General features: G+C 39.7%; 1 long non-coding RNA gene across 1 annotated transcript; it reads left to right on the forward strand.

Annotated features, from left to right (window-relative positions):
• The first annotated feature begins 709 nt into the window (after nt 1-709).
• On the forward strand, nt 710-9,090 carry LOC310906492. Its single transcript, XR_014589410.1, has 2 exons — nt 710-803; nt 8,928-9,090. It is a non-coding gene; the product is annotated as an uncharacterized lncRNA (long non-coding RNA).
• Nucleotides 9,091-12,158: the final 3,068 nt, after the last annotated feature.

The following is a 12,158-nucleotide window of genomic DNA, read 5'->3' on the forward strand; positions in this document are numbered from 1 at the left end:
GAGATAAAGGTGAAGAAGTGAATGTCAGAAGACCACTACCATGGCCTGGAGACCACCACCACTAAGGACTGAGCATGCCCAGGAGGGTGTGGGGTAATTACTATACCAAGGGAGGATGGATGGGGTCAGCGAATCAATATGTATAAAGGGGGACTGTGGAATGTCATGAATATGGAAGACCTCGGGGAATAATAAGAGGGGCAAGTTCCCTGGTGGTTATGCATGTCTTTGGTGAAATTATTCCCCATGCATCTCAACATCAATAAATACATACGTCTCTAACAACTAGTATTAGTTGTGGAGTTCTTTCCTCGGCGTTTCATTAAATAGAGAGTGTTTCCTGGCTGGTTTATCTCACCTGCAGCTTCACTGATTCATGGCTGGCTGGAGCCCATGTGCATCCTCCAGCACCATCTGCAGTTAAAACACAGGTATTATTATATATTAACATCAGAAATAATCACCAGAGGCCAAGGGTCCTGTGAGGAATATGATATAATCTGTAAAGTTAGTATTAAAATTCTAGTTGCTCTTCAAAGCAACAAAAGTGTAATTACTGATATTCACTTTTCTTCTTCTGTGAAAATAAAAGAACACTGTGATGTATAAAACAACTGTCTCTAAGCTGTTTTAGTAGCTCTTTGAAGCATTTAATTATTAAAATTCCAAGAGTGATCCTTCTAGATTAATCTTTAAACATAAAGGCTGACTCTCCACAGGAGTACTGAGGTGAAATGAAGAGGGAAGAGCAGCCAGCAGGGAGCTGATTGCAGGTCCTTGATCCTCAACAAGTAGCCCCCATGGTATGTTAAAAAGTCATAAGGATTACCTTTAAATGTTAGACTACAGATGTAAACCCAGCATGATGCCACAGCCCAACTCTTGTACCAGCTTTGCAGCTGGAAAGCCAGCAAAGCCTTGAGGGACAGTCTATTCTTGCTGTTCTTAATTTTATCTTAGTAGACATACCTCTAGGCTGAGGAAGGTCTTCAAGCAGAGTTCCCTGCTGCCTCAGAAAATCTGAATTTATTAGTTCTGTGAGATTAACTGAGTCTGCCAGGGCTTAACAGCACCCACCCATATCATCACAAGGAGAGGAAAGGAAAAAAATCATACTCGTGGTGCATATTTTTAAGGCAAAGGCCACAATAGTAAATAATTTCAGTTTGCCACATTTATTATTACATTTTGTCTTTGATTTTCTCCTGACTCTGAACTGAAGAACTGTTTGGGCAAGACGTTCCCATGCACTGGGATGCTAGAGGTGCTGACAGCTCCTAGCATTGTTCCTGACAGATGAAGGTACAAAAATCCTTCATAAAATTATAATATGGGAGCTTTTTTCACCTGGCTACATGCCAGCTGAAATAGTCTTCTGCTTGCATATCAATCTTCTCCACTTGCAATTTTTATGAAAGCAAGTCATTCTACTTTGTTTTACCTTCCTCAGAAAAGACAGATGTTACAAGCAGAAAAAATCTTCTGGAAGGAGTTTTCTAGTGTAAGTCAGTGTGGAAAAAACAATGACAAAAACAAGAGTGAGAGTCAAAGGTAAGAAAAAGACATACCTACTTACACACATATATTAATATGTTTATAGGAAAGTGAGGAGGTGTGCCACTAGAGGGTGGGCTACTTCTCTTCTCTAATTAATTGCCTTGGTGTCAGGGAGCTGTCCCATCCATATGTACTTGCCACTTCTATCCTTTAAAGTTTTCTGTCACAACTTAACCACTTTTGACCAGTGTCAGAAGCTGTTTAGCATTCATATATGCTTACAAAAGTAGAGTTGTGAGGGTACAAGTAAATCAGACTGATCTTATTAATGGTGTTAGCTAGTCAGGGCAGGGAAGAAGAAAGACTGACTTCAAGTTCCTGTAACCAGCGGTTTACAACTACAAGATATATAGATATTCATGCTTCAGAGCACAAAGAAAAATGTAACTAATGAAGCTTTGGAAGAATTTCTTCTGCTGCCATTCTATTTCATAATTGTTTAGTATAAAATTTCTTGCCTTCACCTCTGAATCATCCCATTTGTGGACTTCATAATGCACAATACTCTGCAGCTCTGATCTGAACTGGTTAGAGGTACACTGTGTACCTGACTTTTACTACCTTCCAGATCTTTCAAAATGTTTTACTGAGGTACAAAAAAAAAAGGAAAAATATGGGTCAAGAATGGGAATGTAATTTCTTCATCACTTTATTTCAAATATTAAAATTTTAACTAGTGGCAATTAGCAGATTTCCAAATGGGAGGAGATGAGATCTGCAAGGACTATTTAAGAAGCTGATGCTTACAGTGCCATTGAGGTGTCTCAGCTTTTCTCTCCAGGTTTTTCAAATCGTTTTTAATGTCCAGATTAGCTTTTGACCACTTCTGTGCTCTGAATTCATGTTTTCATGCACCTGTTAGCTTCCAAGATCCCTTTTTCTCAGATGTCTTTCCCCATTGAGAGGGAATTTGCCCTATTTGAAGGGGAAATTCCAACAGCAATGGTAATTTGTGACCAAGGCATGATCTGGCACACAGGACAAGAAGGCCCATCTGCAGAAGCGTTTAGACTAGATGGAAGCAAGGATGCCAGGGACAGGACTCTACCAGGGAGTGATATTTGCATAGGAGATAAGAAATGCTGTAGCACTGTCTTGTAACAATTGTGGAATATGCTCAGGGGACACCTTTGGTAAACAGACCTGGTAGTGGGGGATTGATCCAAGGCTGAACTGATCCACCTCATGCCAACACACAGGAATTTTTAAGGAATATTTAAGGAATCAGGTCTTGCTGCATTTTGCAGCCTGCTTGCAGAACAACTTATGGTAGCAGGGCTCTGCCCAATCCACTGTTTATCAAATCTCTTTATATTTAATCACAAATGTAAGCTTAATTTTCCTCCAATGACACAATAAAGATTTTACAACCTAATTTATGTTTCCTAGTCCACCACTGTATGTGGAATGATTGTTTTTCCCACCTGTATGTGTCACTTTGTCTGCACGAAAAGCTGGTGCAGTGTTTCCAGGCTATTTAGTGGCCTACAAGGCTCCTTTCCTGTCTCTCTTGCTTACAGAAAACTACAGCTTTCTCTTTGATTGCAGCAACTCTGAACTAGGCACAAAAACTCCTGGGGTAGGGACTGTATATGAAGTTTTGAAATAACTTTCTCAATGCTATTCCTAACATAAACTGCATGGATTTTTGAATATCTTTTACTCTACATAAGAAAAAAACCAAACAAATCACCACATAGGTCTTCACTATATTTTCTGAATTTTCCTGAGTAAAGCTATCCTACATGAGAAAGATTGACACCCTGACCTCACAAAAACCTGGTTTAAGCACAGTTCCTAAAAGTAGACATAAACATAGATCAACACAAATTACCAGCAAGGTTCACCCAAACTTGAAATTGTAACAGGTCATACAACTTACCACACCTTCTCCAAAAAAATAATTAATCCTATCACCATGTCATCATTATGACTCAATGAGATATAGATCCAGTAAACTCATTAGATAGGCATGGGCAAAACAGGGGTCACTTTAGTACTGAAAAACTTTTATAGTGCTAGAAGGTTACACAATCTGATTGCATTATTCAAAGTGCTGTAAGTGGATAAAACAGCCTGCATCTGTCTCTGAACTGAGGCTTTCAAGTTCATTTAAAGCTGAGACATTTAATCAGTTGGAGAGAAGAAGGAAAAGCCTGGTGTAGAAACTCCAGCTGAATTAATCTGAATGCTGAACTCCAGTATAACTGAGATTATCATGAGTCCTAATTTATTAACCCATAAATCTTGCAGAAATGTGGGCAGAAGAAGGAAACCTAGCCTTTAGATTAACCTACCTGTTAAAATGAAAATTCACTTTCTTTTCACCCCATGTCTATATCTGAAAATGGACTGAACTCTATGTTTACCTACTAAGTGTGAATTGCACAAAGCGTTTTCTCCAAGAACCAGATTTATTCCTTTGTTTCTCCATTTTTCCAAGGAAAAAACAAGACACGAATCTGTAGTACCTGAAACAAGTTATAAGTGATATGGCTAGTGTTGGATGCTCAATTATTAAGGAAACCTGTTTGGTTTTATCTCACTTCACACCACTAGTAGGACATTGTCACAGATAGGAGCCCAGGCCCAGTGGACATCATGGGGACAAATGAGAAGTTATGTCTGTTTAAAGATTGGAATTCATGGATTTCTTTTCTATGACATTTGGTACATTTGTCACAAAACAGGACTTGAAAGAACAAAATAATACGTTCCAAAAAATGTATATTGGTAGTCTGAGTTAAAATACTGGCACAGTTTAGATATTTTAAAGGGGAAAAAAAGATAATGAAAGAAGTGTTCAGCTATAACACTTGTGTTTCTTCCTCCTCCCTCCTTCCCACAAAAAAGCCCCACCCAATGTTTTCTAGGCTAGAAATATCTGAGAAAGGAATTAGAGACAAAATTCCTAAATATATTTTAGAAGACCATGTATTTCTCTTTCCTCCTTCACCAATATGCACATTTTTCCAGTCAATTTTTTTAACTTTGGTTTTAAGCACAGATGAAAATGTATTCAGTCTGACTTGTTATTCTGAACTGATAAGAATTAATTGGATTTGTTTTCACCTCCTGTTTTACATTTTGTTTTCCAGTTCTTTTGTACAAGCTTTTTTCAGAATCTTAGAGTTAGATCCCCCTCAAATCACTTTTCCTTACTTAAAGAAAAAAAATCACTGATTTTTATGTGCTAGCCAAAAAGACATGATTCCAGGTAGTCTCACCTCTTAGAGTGCCACTTAGCAAGGCATGCATAAACTTCGAAAGACATATAAAAATGGACAAAAATATGGTGATCCCGATCTAGTACTGAAGATTAATATAGTTTCGTGAAACTTGCCAAGTTAGTTCTGTCAATAAAGCCTCACTACTTTGCTAGTCATGCTGATCTAAGCAGGTGGTGTCAACACCTTTTGTTATGGAAAATTAAAACACTGAGTAAATGAAAAAATACATATGTTTGCTTCACATCTTCAGAATTGCTACAGGAAGTTCATGTTCCTATAACTGTCAAATCCTAAATTTCTCACATTTAAAAATTAAGTCAGAAGAGAGCAAGCTGTTCTGGGTAGAGCTGGATGCAGAAAGCATTTCCCACATAGTCAGCTCTCCCATGCACTTCCAGTAAGATGAGTTAGGAAGAAAAGAGAAAAGAAAAGAAATGTAGCAGTTGCTTTTAGTCTGACTCAGGCAGTTTAATGGTTGCAGAATAAGCAATTTTTCTTATCTGTCAAATCTGCAAGTGTGTCTTCCCCATTGCTCATGGAAGAGTTTTATTTGTGTTTCAAATAACTACAATTATGCTTTGAAATCTCCAAGGAAACAACAGTTTTCTTCCGATGTGTTAATTCAAGCTTTAAAAATTGTCTGAGGTCTGACAAGAGGAGGTGCAAGCCACTAACCCCCGTCCTGAGTGTTAAACCTGTCCTGAGAAGGGTCATGGATGAGAACAGGGCAGCAACAGTCAAAAGAGAATACTCATTTTGGGAGTGTAAGCACATAGACTCATTATCATTGAAACACAGGAAAGGTATCCTTAAGGGCTGAAGTATATCTGTCTGAGATATGAAACTATAATCTGCAGTTACTGCAATTGGAACAAAAAGATGCTTACACAAATGTGTGCAATTTTTTTTCTTTTAAATCATGGCAGTCAGCTAGAACTTTTTTTATTTCTCAAGGTGAAGAAATCTGAACTGAAGAGAAATGTTTCTGTGTAGTGCTCATTTGTTTAAAATTGGAAGTAACAGGCTTTTCACAGGGGCTCTCAAAAACAAAGTCTTCTGTGTAGGTTTTAGCCATTCTGCCCATCATCCTTTCTTTTGTGTTCTCTTACCATTGTGTATACAGATCTTTTGTAACATCTGGTTGAGCATGGTAGAAGAGTACTGGACTGAACAGTGGATTCCAGCCTTGAGGTTGTGGTGTTGAGCAGCTGGACGGGGAGGAGAGAGCTGGGGAGAGTGATAAATCTGAACCCAAGCTGCTTTTGCAGACTCTCAAGTCTCCTGCACTGAAGAAGATATATAAGAAACTTTCCCAGTTCTTCTGCCTTTGGGAATCCTGTCTGCCTGCAGACCTTTCCCTCCAAGGGCAAGCTGCATTTCATTATGGTTTGCTATCTGAGGTGATGTGTAAGAGCACGTAGATTGTGAAGAAAATATAAAAAGGTGCTGTGCTTCCTTCCTGGCTTGAGGATCTGATGCAGGTGTGTTACTGGTCAGGTCACCCATGGTGAAAGCAGTGTAGGAACATGGTTTGTTTTATAAAAATGCTGAGATCAATGCTCAGGATTGGTAGGCAAAACCAAAAGTCACTTGGGAGGCTTATGAAAAGGTTGAAAAGATGTTCAAATTTACTCAGCAATCGAGGTCTCAGGAAAGAGCTGTGTTAGGATAAAAACAGCAGACTGAAGAATATAATTTTCCATTTGTTGTTGCCGCCCAGCAGCAGGATTTCAGTGAAAGCTTAGCCCTATAATACAATAGAGCAGCAGCAAGTCAGCAGCTGGAGAAAAGGGTAATTGCTTTGTCTGTCTGGTTCTGCCCTACGTAACTAAAACATCCTGCAAAATATCTGTCCGTAAAGAACTACACCGGTGTAAGCAAAGCTGCACGTTTTGCAAGCAAGTGGTTAAAGCTGCGTGGGAGAGAAGAGGGGGGTGGCCAGCGGTGGGATAGTGCTCCCTGGTGGAAGCAGAGCACCGGCTGCTCCACCAGCAAAACATCCTGGGCTTATGTGTTATCAGTGCAAGGATGCAAAAAGCAGCAGTATAAGTGCCAGGAATGGGATACTCTGCAGAATTATTTATTATGCTGGAGGTGGCAATGGGAGCTGCAAAAGAGTTTTGGAGAGGAGAGGAGAGGAGAGGAGAGGAGAGGAGAGGAGAGGAGAGGACAGGACAGGACAGGACAGGACAGGACAGGACAGGACAGGACAGGACAGGACAGGACAGGAGTATATGTATCAAAGATAAGTTGAAACTTAGGCCTGTATCTGGCAGGAATTTCAAAGGACATTCTTTCTGATGTAAGACATCAAAGACCTGATCGCTGTGCTTGGAAGCTGCTTGCTGCAAAATCAGAGACTAAGGCATAAATATTCCTTTGTAATTTCTATTTTACGTTCTACTCTTAGGTAAATGACTACAAAAATAGTAGCCACTCTGAGGCTATGAGAAAATGTTACAGCCAACATATCACCTAATTATAAAAAGTTTAAAAAGTATTCATAATGCTTTCAATAAATAGGAGAAAGGTGTTAGTCTGTTAGTCAAAGGTGATATAAACTCTCTTTGTTGTGCTTCCTTTATTGGCAAACCTATGTCTCAAGATTTGACTAAAAGGCATAAAGACACAACATTTCCTTTATCAATGGGAAAACATTACACATAGCTAAATAGATGGGATAAACATACAAAGAAATAAATTTTAAACCAGATATATGTGTGTATATTTATATATATAAGTTCTTGGATTTTAGAGTGCTTCAAAGCATTAGTGCCTACAGGCAGTGAATAAATAGCTCAATGTGTCATTACTCTTCAAGTAGAAAGAAAGATCTTTTCTTTAAATACTAAGTAGAGAAAAGAGGAATAGGCATTAAAAATTACAACCTTTGTCAGAGCTGATAGTTACTTACAAAGAGTCTGAGTCAGCAAACCCATAAGCACATGCTATTCAGTTCTTCAAATATTTTTATGTATTTTGGTGAATGTAAACAGTATTAAGTATATGCCTATCATCTTCCCTGGATGAAGGTTTTTTGAGTTGTTTACACCCAGAAAGGACTTCAGCAAAAAAAAAAAAAAAAAAAAGAATCTGCTTGAGAGCAGCTCTTTTTAGTCCTACTATCCTAAACCCCTCAATTTGGAAGTTTAGTCACCCAAGGCAACCTATGGAGTTTATGCAAAGTAACTGATTTAGTAAGATTTCTCACAGGAAAAAGAAAAGTCTTACATTATCCTATCCCAAAATATATGCTGGCAGAAAATTACATGGGAGGTGTTCAGGAGCAGAACAAAGCACAGAACTGCAACTCATGATTTCTTTGCCAGAGTGCCACTGTTTGGGTCAATATTTGCTGTACAAGTTAAGGCTGGCTGAGCATTAACATGAAATAAATGTGTCTTGAAATGATATCTGCCAATATTTAACAGGAAGTTCATACAGATCTTTCTCCCTTGGCCTTTCATTAACTGTTTCAAGGGCTTATGTCCCTGGACACAGGAGAGTTAGGGCAATGGAAATTTGGGCACGTCTTCTTCCCTTTTTTGCAACCAAAGAAGAAAACAACAAGCCAACACAAAGCAAATATATTATCCCCTTGCTTCAGAATACACTGAAAGCCTAAAAGAAATTTGCTGGTGCAACAAAGCCCATCTGTACTTACAGAAGAAAAAAAGACCTAATATTTCTAGATACGGCTGGAATAATTCAGCTGGTTTTACATGATTTTTAAAAACATCTTTATGGAGGCAATGTAATATCATTGGAGCAGTGTGAACCTTGAGTAGCAAGAAAATCACTCCAAAATTGGATCTGTCTATGTGGTGTTATTTCTAGCTGGATATTCGGAGGAACTCCATCCTGCTGTGGAACAGATACATTTTATTTTATGTGTTTTGTGGTACTTACTGGTGGCTGGGAGAACCAGGCCATCCACAGTCACTACAAGGCCAATGTGTCTGCATTCACCTTTTAATTCATAGATCCTTGCAAGACCCTCATCTACTTTCTTTCTTAGATTTCCAGTTGTTGAACAGTGAAGATAACCATGTCACCAGAAATTAATATTAGTTACCCCTCATACAAAAAAGAAAAATCATCATTTATATCCTTCATATTGTTACTTGTGTTTATCCACAGGAATTTAGAAACTGGATTTTCAATTTTTTTGCAAACAAGAAGAATGAAGGAGTTGTTTTCCAGAGCTGAAGGTTTTCTGAGATGTTTTCTGCTACTTCAGGGCCCACCTGTTACTCCTGAGAGATGTCTAACAGCTCTCAATTAAACTATATTGTTATTCAAATTCAAATGTCTGTTTTTCCATTTTTTTCAATGTCACAATTTTCTGTCTAGGAACTGATGTACGGATACTGGGTTTTTCTGTTCTATCATGAGTGGTTTTGGAAGTTACACAGGAATTATTTTCTTCTCTAAAAAAGTTCCCTTTCATGCAGACAGACGAAATTCCATTGCACGATAACTCCTGTACTGTGAGTCAGGTACTGCAATGTTAATTGCCTATTTTTTAAATTACTTAATTCTGTAAATGAAAAGGAAATTATTCAAGGAATATCCTTGAGAAAATGAACGTATGCACTTCCACAAGTCATTTACAGAAAAACTATATGCTAAGTAAAAATTCAGTTTAACGTTTCCCTGTGTTACCACATGGTGGCCACATAACCCCAGTCATGTGGGCTGCTGCTTCACGTGCACTGAGAAACCTTTGCTAATACCAGTTCCTGTTTTCCGTGCACCTCACATGAAAAGATTTGATTTACACTGAAAACTTCTATGCAAGTTCTACAAACTTACTAGCATTTTCTAAAAACTATGGTAATATAATTCTGCCTACTTTGTAGTCTGATTATTGGACTGGTAATTTAGACAGAAACCAGATGTAACCAAAATACCAGAAGCACAATCATAAACAAATGAGAATTGAAAAAAATCCTGTAGAAATACCCAAACTCAATTTTTCAAGTCCTTCAGAAAATGAATGAATTCACTACAATAAACCATGGTCTTTTAATATTACTTATATTTTACTTTTAACAATGACATAACATAGAAATCATAAATGTATTAACAATGCATCATTTTCTGTATTGAAATTGGTTTAATTTAAAATAAATGTCACATTTGATCTGTGGAAGTATTTCTGCAGCAAACTAAGCTCCACTCTGATGCAGAGTTTAGAGTGGACAAACTTTTCTATTTACCACAGTGTTCTCCTGGTTCAGTCTTCAGTATAACACCCAATACCCCCACTGGCAGCTGGGGATTTGGGTTCTCTAAACACCTCCCACAAGAATAGGACCAAAAGGGTTTGATACACATCACCTGCTCCCCTGGGATGCCTGGGAAAAGCTCGAGAGCCTGACTTCAATCAGTTGTCAAAACACATGTCAAAATTCATAAAGGATTATATATGAAGGCCAAATACATAGAAAACAAGGGGAAGTTCACCTGTCAGGCTTTTAACTAGGGTGAATTTGAGATTATTTGTACTTCCCCCAGGAATCTATTGATGCACTAAACAGTGAATTTAAAACACTCCCCTGGAGCCTTGTAAGAGTTGTGAGTGTAATGCCACATACATCCACCATCTGCTGCAAGCAGGGTGTGCTGCAAAGAAGGCCTCTAGATGAGGGACAAGAACTTACCAGCAGACATCCTTTCTGCATTGTGAAAGAGCCCCTTTGGTCAGGAACCTTCCCTTGAAACTATGTGGAGACTTTAAGCAACTGAACCCCATCTCTCATGAGGCACTGTGGCATCACCTGCAAAACAGCACTTTATACTTTTTGCACAAGACCCAGAACCTTTTGGGTTCAGGCCTTTTCTTTTTTGGGTATAATTAAGTATTGAAATTTCCAATGGAGAGCAAATACTTCTCTCAAAGTAAACTTTCAATGGAAATAAATTACAAATGGTGATCTACTCACAAAGTCTGAGGAGCCATCCAATACAAAACTGGAAAAATTACCACTTTAAAGTAACCTTTTTTAAAATGAGTAGAAGCCTTTAGGCTTTAATACTGTATTATAAACGCATCAGTAGGAAAAACTTTCAGAAGGGCTGCTTAGGTTTGTCTTAACTTGGGCAATCTGTTGGAGACAATCCTGCTTTTACAGATGCCTCTTCCAGATTCTCAAAGCAAACCATACGCAAAGCAATGCTTACCCTGAACTCCACAGTTTGCAGAATCATAGAATCATAGATTCATTAAGATTGGAAAAGACCTCCGATATCATCCAGTCCAATCTTTGACTGCCCACTACCTCAACTACATGACCGTGGCACTGAGAACCATGTCCAGTCATTTCTTTAATAGTTCCAAGGATGGTGGTTCTACCACATCCCTGGGCAGTTTATTCTAATGCTTAACCACATTTTCAGTGAAAAAACTCTTCCTGATGTCTAGCCTGAACCTCCACTGGCACAGCTTGAACCTATGTCTTCTCACCCTATTGCTGGTTGCCTGGGAGAAGAGGTGGACCTCCACCTGGCTACAGCCTCCTTTCAGGCAGTTGATGAGGTCCCCCTGAGGCTTCTTTTTCTCCAGGCTAAACACCCCCAGCTCCCTCAGCTGCTCCTCACAGCACTTGTGCTCCAGACCCTTCCCCAGCTCCGCTGCCCTTCTCTGGACATGCTCCAGTCCCTCAGTGTCTTTCCTGCAGGGAGGGGCCCAGAACTGAGCACAGGATTTGACATGTGGCCTCAGCAGTGCCCAGGACAGGGGGACAGTCACTGCCCTGGTCCTGCTGGCCACACCATGGCTGATCTAGGCCAGGATGCCATCAGCCTTCTTGGCCACCTGGGCACACCCTGGATCATGTTCAGCTGCTGCTGACCAGCACCCCCAGGTCCTTTTCCATCAGGCAGCTTCCCAGCCACTGCCCCCAGCCTGCAGTGCTGCCTGGAGTTGTTGTGACCCCAGTGCAGGATCAGGCACTTGGCCTTGCTGAACCTCATACAGTTGGCCCTGGCCCTCTGATCCAGCATGTCCAGATCCCTCTGCAGAGCCTTCCTGCCCTCCAGCAGGTCAACACTCCTGCCCAACTTGGTGTTGTCCTCAAACTGACTGAGAGTGCACTTGATCCATTGGTCCAGGTCATCAATAAAGATGTTAAAGAGGGCTGGCTCAAATACTAAGCCTTGAGAAACATCACTTGTGACCAGCCCTCAGGTGGAATTAACTCCATTTTCCATCACTCTCTGGGCCCAGAGATCCAGATGTTTATAAACTAGAGAAGAACTGTAAGGTGCCAGGCTCTCTAGGAAAATGCTGTGGGAGACAACATGTACTGGAGGCTTTACTGAAGTCCAGAGAGACTACATCCACAGCCTTTCCCTCATCCACGGGGC

This window comes from Zosterops lateralis (assembly GCF_965231275.1).
Source record: "Zosterops lateralis genome assembly, chromosome: 2".
Taxonomy (NCBI): domain Eukaryota; kingdom Metazoa; phylum Chordata; class Aves; order Passeriformes; family Zosteropidae; genus Zosterops; species Zosterops lateralis.